This window comes from Pinus tabuliformis, chromosome 8, assembly GCF_031772625.1.
Source record: "Pinus tabuliformis cultivar Carrire ecotype Pingquan chromosome 8, CPIR1, whole genome shotgun sequence".
Taxonomy (NCBI): Eukaryota; Viridiplantae; Streptophyta; class Pinopsida; order Pinales; family Pinaceae; genus Pinus; species Pinus tabuliformis.
This window is the reverse complement of record NC_142294.1, coordinates 241,012,884-241,023,361: the sequence shown is the minus strand read 5'-3', so window position 1 is coordinate 241,023,361 and position 10,478 is coordinate 241,012,884.

Sequence of the window (10,478 nt, the reverse complement as noted above, 5' to 3'; positions counted from 1 at the left end):
CCCTTTATCGCGTTCAACCTCCACCATCGATTTCACTCCTTCAAATCAACAGCTATCGCGCGGACTTCAACCTTAATCCATTTACCCGCCAGATCTCAAATAAAATTAACATGTCTTAATAACATATCGGGTCCACACGAAAAGCTAAACCACACCCTTATTCATGCGCAATTAGCGTCCGATCAATCAACCAATGGACGTTCCTAATGGCTAGATTTCAACGCGGTTTTAATCTCGTTACACAAATCCTCATCACATAAGTTTTTCAATTTAACCTCGTGCACTTTAACCACGCGATATATGTCCGACTGCCATTAAACGGATGGCTGTGATCTATTCGGACTTCAACTGGATTAGATCACAGTCTATAATTTTCTCTAGTCCATTTTTAATTACCGCTTACCATCTTGTGGCCACGTGAGAAATCGGTTCTGCTTACAAAAACTGCCCATGTGCCTAATTCGAAACTTAAAGAACTCGGCTTAATCTCTGCCATTTATCTTCTTCACTTTATGCTGCGCAACTTAATCCTTGTCGTCTATCTCCTTTGCTTTCATTTTTTGATCTGATTGATCCAACGACTCCTGTGCTCCCCTGCTACGTTCATTTGTTTCTTACCATGTAACAGCCCATTTGGCCTTCTCCCTATGTATTCACTTCCGCCTTATGGTTTTCACTTGTTCTGATTCCGATCTTCAACTCCATTATTTCACTCCTTTGCACCTTCACTATAATATTGAAGGATCTCTCCAATACTGACTGTGTGTAAACCCGATACACTCTTCTCTGTTACCCCTTCTCTGATTCTGTACACCTGCAACATAAGTTACGCAGAATTACTCTAGTCACACACAGATTATAATTCAGTTACACAGTACACATTATACAAACTCTGAATCGAGTAATATGTATTAATAAACAAACATTTACACAAGAATTTCTTCCTTGGCCTGATCTTCTATATCATTGGCCTTTTTCTTCTCTATCTGCTCGTAGGCTTACAATCAAACTCTATATGATCTCTAATTCTCTAACTAGCTAATTCTTTCTATGCCTTTTAGGCTTACATTTATACAAAACAGGTTATGTGAACCAATTCTGGTTCAAATCCTTAATAATTTCAACTAAACCTTAAGAATCCTCTCAATCCCATAAATCATGAACTAATTCCTAATTGAAGATCTACAATTAATTTCCAATCTATCAATCCCTATGAACTCTCAACTATTCTAACTCTCTCATGTTCCCCTTCATTCGAGAACATTTACAATATGCCTCTCAATACTTAATTAAATCCTATTCTCATAATATCACTCAAAAACATTAGAATTACATTAATTGGATGCATAGGAAACCAACTTCCTTAAAACAAAAGACCCCCTATGTCTACTAAAATTACAACGATATTTATGAGTCGAATGCTCCTGCATCAAAATGGATTTTAATTTTGGGGGTGTTTTGGAAAATTTTAAGCTGGAACGAGAATGAAAATTTTGTATTAAAGGGTTATTTTCTGAGAGACTGGATTGAGCCTTCGTGTTTAATTCAACAAGGATTATTGGAAATTGTGAATAAATGTAACAGTTCTAAGTTTTCTTTCAATATATATATATATATATATATATATATATATATATATATATATATAGATAGATATATATATATATATATATATATATATATATATATATATATATATATATATATATATATATATTGTCTTGGGAGTGTAGCTCAATTGGTGATCGAAGTAATGTGAAAAATGAGAGATCCAAGGTTCAAATCCCCCTGATTATGACCCGATTTATGGAGAAGAGGGCAGGTCATATACCCCTAAAGGTTTACTAGTAGTTTAGTAGTTATGTGTCAGGAAAGCTCTTGGGTTCATTTGGGATATATATATATATATATATATATATATATATATATAGACTATAAAAAAATATTTTACTATCTAACCTTGAAAAACTTTATATTTTAATATCCATTTTAAATAAAATAAACACACATACAAGGGGAAGATAAATACACACACATATATACATTTCAATTGCTTCCTACTTCTTAGTAATGTTCTATATGCTTAATTTATTGTGCTTAGTATGGAAGAGATGTTATGGTGTCATAAATAAAAAGTAACAAAAATAATAAATCTATTCTATTCAATTTATTACATTGTAATTTTGTTTCTAGTAATAAAATTACAAACATTTTTTTCCCAAAATATCACAATATGCATATCAAAATAAAATAAAGTTAAATAATAATGATTCATATCCTTAACCATGTAATTAATAAACATAAAATATATATATATATATAAGGGTGGAGGATGAAACTAATTTGGGAGAATTAAAAGTTATCCCAATAGGCAGCCAAGCTTGACCGAGCTTCACACAATCATGGTGATAGCATCCCATTGTGGCTTGAATATTCTCTTTCCATCCAATAAACGGGCTAGCTCCAGCCTAAGCTCAACCTAATCACAAAAAATGAAAACAAAATGTGTGTGTGTGTGTGTGTGTGTATGTCAAGGTTTGAATCAAATCAAAAGTAAGAATATAAATAATATTGTTAAGAACCAGCATAGGTCAATCTTCACTCCAGGTCTACTAAGCGTTGAGATGAAATGAATCTCTCAAGATGAAAATCTTTCTTCAAGTTTTGCACTCAAAAATAGGTTTGCATCTTGAGAGATTTAATCACTCTTGACTCTTGGTAGATACAGAGTTAAGATACATCTATGGTGGTGGTCAAAACATTTCAAATAGCTTCATTATTCTACATTTTGGTTATTTTTTGGGTATATTTTTTATCAATTTTGTCTAAAACATAACAACAATTTGTTTGAAATACAAATGTAAGCTATGTAATCTATACAATCTAATTGTCCAAGGAGATACAAGGTGTTGAATTCTTTTATGCATTCAAAAAATAAACTTAAACAATGAAAATTTATATATATATATATATATATATAGAAAGTGTCAAGAGGGATTAAATTTCTGGAGGTGCAAATATTTTTTCAAGTTTTCCATACTAGAAGAGATTTTCATCTTAAAAGATTTGATCCCTCTTAACTCTTGATATATCTGTGATCAAAATAAATCTATACTGATAAATATATTTAATCTACAATTTTTAATAAGAAAAAAATGCACATCATTAAATTTAATAAACTCAAACAACATAAACATAAACCTAAAAAACAGACAACATGGAGTGTTAATTTCTAGATCCATAGACTACAACTAATGCATCTCTAAGGTTGGTAATGTATTTGGTTTCATTGGGTTAATGTAAACTTTTCTTAAAATTGGTTACATATTATTCAACAAATGTACCCCTCTATTGCCCAGTCTAATACATGACTAAATCGATGTTGTATATATGAGAACTTCCAAGTAATAAGCATTTTAATACTCAACGAATCTTTATAAAATTCAAAGAAGATTTCCTTAAAAATCTTAACACATAAGAATCATATATGATGCATAATATTACTAGTGAAAATTAAAATAATCATAATTTGTTAATGTTTTTGTACTCAGACTTAATGTGGTCATCACCCTACCCTTCTTTATTAGTCCCTACCTTCAGCATAGCAGGGAAAGTCATCACCCTACCCTTCTTTATTAATCCCTGCCTTCAGCATAGCAGGGACTATAGCAATCGGTAGACGTTGAGTCAACATTAAACCAACATTAATTTGCCCTAACAACCAGCGTACTCAAGATTTTAGTCAATTTTTTAACATAAATTTTTCACAAAACAACGTTTTATCCCAGGTTTGAGTTTCCGCCTCTTATTTCCGGCAAAAATATGTAATTTTCATAATCTTTATTAAAAGTTAGGATAACTAGTTTTACGTTTCAACTGAATGATAGTTTAAAGCTAGCTTGGAGCTAGCTTTACTTGCAAAATATTTAATGTTCTGTACTCTCCATTGCAATGCATGTCCAAGTCAGTACATATCAAAATCCACCGCTTGGATCAGCAGGCCACATGCTGCTTCCTATTGCCACTTTTCACCTCACCTGTTCAATCGTCCTCCCTCCTCTTCATTTCACGGAAATGTGTTCTATCTTCTTTCCCCTCTTAATTAATCATTGTATTCAACACTTGTGGGCAACAGATGCAGCGGCTAGTCCAGCTGAACAAAATGTATGTTGAGGCTCTTTGCATGATTTTGAATACTGTGGGAAAACATCTTGAAAGCAACCCCAGGGGACATAGTATTGTTGATTCTGTAAAACATCTTGAAAGAAACCCCAGGATTCGTAGTATCGTTGATTCTTATTTCGCCACAATGAAGCAAGTAAGTAATAATCAACTAATCAACGTCTTGCATTTCAAACAAGATTCATGGTCAGGCAGGTTCTTGATTTCGGTGCTAATAAATGGATCCCTGGACATGAAAAGATGAAATCCAAAACTATAAATGAGTTCCACTCAGAAACTAGACAAAATATCTGTTTAAACCCAAAAAAAACGTGTAATATGTTTGTAGGAAACAGTTTTGGTTTAAACCCCAGAATAAAAAACATGTGTGATATGTCTGCACGAAACAATTTTTGTATTAGACTTGTCATAAATGGTAGGAAGGAGTTAGGAAAAAGATCATAGGAACTCACATGTTCAAGCACATGCTACAAGCTACCGAGAATGAGAACATTTTTGTGAGCTTCCGAGCATGGAGACATTTTTTAGCACTGACATTTCTGAGAATTGTATTCATGGTGCTTCCCAAGACCACACTGCAAGTTGCCGAGAATGATAACAATTTTGCGAGCTTCCCAGAATGGAGACATTTTTTTGTTGAATGTGTAATTTCAACGCAGAGTTATATCGCCAGAAATCGTTCACCAAACCCGCCTGAGAGTTCTCGGGCCACTTTCCGGCAAAGGGATTTTCCGTATATTTGAGCCCGAGAAAATTTGGAGTTGACGCGTGGCTGTCCCCTTACGTCACCATGTCTGACATTCTCGGGACATAAAGCTCTGCAGAAAATGATCTCCCGATATCTCTGTCCGCCGTTCGATTGTCTCCAGCGTTTTTGTCCGTTGATTGCTCAAACCTGCATACGGCAAATATTAACTATGTTGCGTGGAGTAAAACTAAGTTCTGGTTGACCATACCTTTATTAATGCTTTGTCATAGGTGTAGGTAATGCATTTAGTTTTTCATACGGCATATATTAATGTTCATAAAAACGTGTTATATTTTTTTATAGAGCGTTGACCATATGTATTAAAAAAAAACCCACGGTAGTTTTTATTATTACGAGCCAAGTGAAATATATGTTTGTTGTTGTATTGGTTGGATATGTGAGAGTTGTTGTGCGCAGCTCATAAAACCAGGGGAGCACACATGAAGCAAATGACCATGAATTTTTGCACAGCAGTGCATAAATGAAAAACGTGGGAGCACATCTGAAGATGTATGTCATTTTTTTTTACTGGTGGTGAATCAAAGTGAAATACCGCAAGTAGAGGAGCGCATTTTGTTTTGTAAGGAAGTATGTAAATTTTTATTACAGCAGTAAAGTGTTTTTCACAGCAGTGAATGTAAAAGGGGTTTTACAGCAGTAAACCCAGCTCAGTGAATTCTCAGGTGAAAACAGAGTAAATGTTTTGTTGAATGTATTTTTGTGGTGAATCCCTCTCAGCAAAGAGGATGAATATGTATCAGGCATATATCTTAATGAATAGAAATGTTTTTATGGTGTTGAAATACTCTGTTCCTCAGTAAAAAAAAAATTAAAGCTTCCCTGTGCACAAAAGATCCTGGAAAGGTGAAACAGAGCATTGCCTCTGTGTGGTTGAATTGTTTGTTTTTGGGATTTTCCCATTAAAAATCCCCAACAGTGGTATCAGAGCAGGTTTAGGCTCTTTGAAGGTGACAAAGAAGCTGAAGGGAGGAGTCTTTTGTTGCAGCTGTAGATCTTCTCCAGCAGAGTGAAGGCTCAGTCAAGAAAATACTCAGGTATTTCACAAAGTTTTTTTGTGTTGCTGAAGAAACAGTCAGTTGTTTTAAACACACAGTCAAGGATTTAGAGGCATAGATCAGAATGCAAGGAATGGCCAGCACAAGCACTGGTATGGGTATGTTTAACACCCAGCTCCCACAGTTTAATGGGAAGAACTATGACTACTGGTCAATAACCATGACAGCCTTGTTTGCCTCTCAAGATTTATGGGAAATAGTTGAATCTGGGTTTGAAGAACCAGCAGATGAAAATGAGTTCAATGCATTAACTCAGGGAGAGAGAGATCAGCTGAAGAGCAATAGGAAGAAGGATTCAAAAGCCCGTATGTTGTTGTATCTAGCAGTAGACCAGAGTGTGTTTCCAAGGTTAGCAGCAGCTAAGACAGCAAATGAAGCATGGCAAACCCTCAAGACAGCCTATCAAGGCATGGAGAGAGTGAAGACAGCAAAACTTCAATTACTGAGGAAGGATTTTGAGAATCTGTGCATGAAGGAGTCAGATAACATTGACTCATTCTTCACTCATGTGATTGGTGTAATCACACAAATGAGAACTCATGGAGAAACCATTGAAGATAGAAGGATTGTGGAGAAAATATTGAGGGTCTTACCCTCAAAGTTTGATGCCATAGTCACCACCATTGAAGAGACAAAGGATCTCTCAAACTATTCAGTTGATGAGCTACATGCATCACTGATAACACATGAGCAGAGGTTGAGTAGGAATGAAAACTCATCTCTTGAGCAAGCCTTCAAGACCCAGATGTCCTTTGGAAGAGGAAGAGGTCAAGGCAGAGGAAACAAGAGAGGAAGAGGTAGAAGCCAGAATAGAGGTGGAAGGAACAGCCCAGCAAATGCTCAAGGAAGAGGCAGCAATCCAAATCAGAACCAAGGCCAAGGCAGCAGCCAACAAGGAGGACAACATCATGCTCAAGGACAAAGGTATGAAAAATCCAATGTCCAATGCTATTATTGTAAAAAATATGGGCATTATGCAAGTGATTGTAGAAAGAAAAAACATGATATGAACAGTAGACAAAATGCAAATGTTACAAGAGAAAACAGCAGTCAAAATAATGTGTTGTTACCCTGTAACATGGCTGAAACAAACAGTGAGGACATTTGGTTTTTAGACTCAGGTTGCAGCAACCATATGACCGGAAACATAGCCTTATTTTCTGCCCTAGATAAAAATGTGAAATCAGAAGTCACACTAGGAACTGATAGCAAAATTTCTGTTATGGGAAAAGGAGAGGTAAAAATATTTACAAAGCAAGGAGAAAATAAAACCATAGCAGATGTCTACTATGTCCCTGGAATGAGATGTAACCTCTTGAGTATTGGACAGCTTGTCCATAAGGGGTACAATGTTTTCTTTAAAAATGATGTGTGCACCATCATGGATATAGCACCCAGCAAACGATGCATTGCTGAAGTAAAAATGACAAGGAACAGGATGTTCCCTCTCAGGATCAGGGCAGATTTGAAAAACAAAAATGTAATTGCAGCAGTTACCCAAGAGGCCTTCCAAAGCGTGCCAAAGGATGAAAATTGGTTGTGGCACTTGAGATTTGGTCATCTCAATTTTGGAGGTCTAAATTTGTTGAGCAGGAAAGGAATGGTAAGAGGATTACCATTGATAGAGAAACCGGACAGCCTATGTGAAGGCTGCATTTTGGGAAAACAACATAGAGAAAGTTTTCCATCAGGGAAGAGCATAAGGGCAAAGGCACCCTTAGAGATCATCCACTCAGATTTATGTGGACCAATGCAAGCTCCATCATTAGCAGGCAGCCAATATTTCCTAACATTCATTGATGACTTTACAAGAAAGACTTGGATATATTTCCTTAAAAACAAAAGTGAAGTGTTTGAGAAATTCCAAAACTTCAAGGCATTTGTGGAAAACCAAAGCGGGCTGCACATTAAAGTTTTGAGAACTGATATAGGAGGTGAGTATATCTCCAAGGAATTTCTAAGATTTTGTAGAGAAAATGGTATACATAAACAGTTTACAGCAAGGTACACCCCACAGCAAAATGGAGTTGCTGAAAGGAAGAACAGGACCATCATGGATATGGCGAGGAGCATGCTGAAGGCAAAGCATTTGCCAAATGATTATTGGGCTGAAGCTGTAAATTGTGCAGTGTATATTTTGAATAGGTGTCCTACAAAAGCAGTGTTGAACAAAGTGCCGGAAGAGGCATGGAGTGGGAGAAAGCAAGGTGTCACCCACTTGAGAGTTTTTGGATGTGTGGCCTATGCACACATACCAGATCAGCTAAGGAGGAAGTTGGACAGCAAAGGGGAGAAATGTCTATTCATTGGATACAGTGAGGAATCCAAAGCCTACAGGTTATATATCCCATCTACCAAGAAGTTTTTTGTCAGCAGAGATGTTCAATTCATTGAAGAGGAAGCTTGGGATGGAAGCATAGAGAAAACAGTGAATGTCAAGAACTGTTTGTCTCATGATGAAGATGAAGAGGAGGTGGCTGAAATGCATCCCCAAACAGCAGCGCCAACACAAGGACAGCAAGGGACACCATTGAGGATCAATGAGAGTGCTTCTCCAAGCACACCAAAAGGAGGAAATTCAAGTGCATCTTTAAGAACTTGCACACCAAGTGAAAGAGGTAAGAAATTTAGAAATCTAAGTGACATTTATGATGAAGGAATGAATTCCTTATTTGCCTTGTATTGTCATGTTGATGATCCTATTCATTTCGAAGATGCAATTAAAGATAGGAAATGGATAGAAGCTATGGATGAGGAGATGAATGCCATAGAGAGAAACAAAACATGGGATTTGGTTGAGCTACCAAAAGGCAAAGAAGTCATTGGAGTTAAATGGGTCTACAAGACCAAGAGCAATGTTGAAGGCAAGATAGAAAGGCACAAGGCAAGGCTGGTTGTCAAGGGGTACAAGCAGCAGTATGGGAGAGATTATGAGGAGACTTTCGCACCGGTTGCAAGAATGGAAACCGTGAGAGCAGTGTTGTCCATAGCAGCTCAAAACAAATGGAAAGTCTACCAAATGGACGTGAAGTCAGCATTCCTAAATGGAGTGTTAAAAGAAGAGGTGTACATTAAACAGCCTCTCGGCTATGAGAAGAAAGGTGAAGAGCACAAAGTGTGCAAATTGAAGAAGGCTCTTTATGGGATGAAGCAAGCGCCAAGAGCATGGTACAGCAGGATAGATTCATATCTATTGGATAATGAATTCGACAAGTGTGAAGGAGAACCCACCATCTACATCAAAGAAAAAGATGGTAAAATTTTAATTGTTGTCTTATATGTTGATGATGTTATTTTCACAGGTAATGATGATCAGCTCATTAAGAATTTTAAATCAGTCATGAAGGAAGAATTTGAAATGACTGATATGGGTTTCTTGAGATACTTCTTAGGCATAGAAGTAGATCAAAATGAAAAAGGAATTTTTATCTCACAAGCTAGATATGTAAATCAAGTATTGAGCAGATTTAACATGCAAGAGTGCAAGGCAGCGATCACTCCCACAGTAATGGGATTAAAACTCAGGAGAGAAGACAGCAGCAAGGATTTTGATCCTAGTTTGTACAAGAGTATTGTTGGCAGCCTTATGTATTTAACAGCTACTAGGCCTGACATTATGTATGTTGTTAGTTTAATTTCCAGATTCATGGAGAGGCCAAAGGAGGCACATTGGCAGGCAGCAAAAAAATTTTAAGGTATGTCAAAGGTACCAAAATGTTTGGAATTTTATATCATGCCTCAGAACATTCAGATTTGGTTGGATACACTGATAGTGATTGGGCTGGAAGTGTAGATGATCGGAAAAGCACTTCCGGTTATGTGTTTCATATGGGTTCAGGAGCCATTTCATGGGCTTCTAAGAAGCAGTCCATTGTAGCATTGTCTACAGCAGAGGCTGAATATGTGGCAGCTACAGCAGCAACATGTCAAGCAGTCTGGATGAGAAGAATGTTGAGAAGCTTAGGCCAAGAGCAGGCAAAAGCGACAGTGATTTTTTGTGACAATAGCTCAGCTATTGCATTGTCAAAGAATTCAGTGTTTCATAAGAGAACGAAACACATTGATACAAGGTTTCACTACATCAGAGAATTGGTGAACAATGGAGAAATTGTCCTAGAACATTGCAGGACTCAAGAACAGGTTGCAGACATCTTGACAAAGCCACTGGATCAGAAAAGCTTTGAATTTTTGAGGAAGTGTCTCGGTATGACCAAATGCCCAGCAGTTGAAATTAAAGGGGAGTGTTGAATGTGTAATTTCAACGCAGAGTTATATCGCCAGAAATCGTTCACCAAACCCGCCTGAGAGTTCTCGGGCCACTTTCCGGCAAAGGGATTTTCCGTATATTTGAGCCCGAGAAAATTTGGAGTTGACGCGTGGCTGTCCCCTTACGTCACCATGTCTGACATTCTCGGGACATAAAGCTCTGCAGAAAATGATCTCCCGATATCTCTGTCCGCCGTTCGATTGTC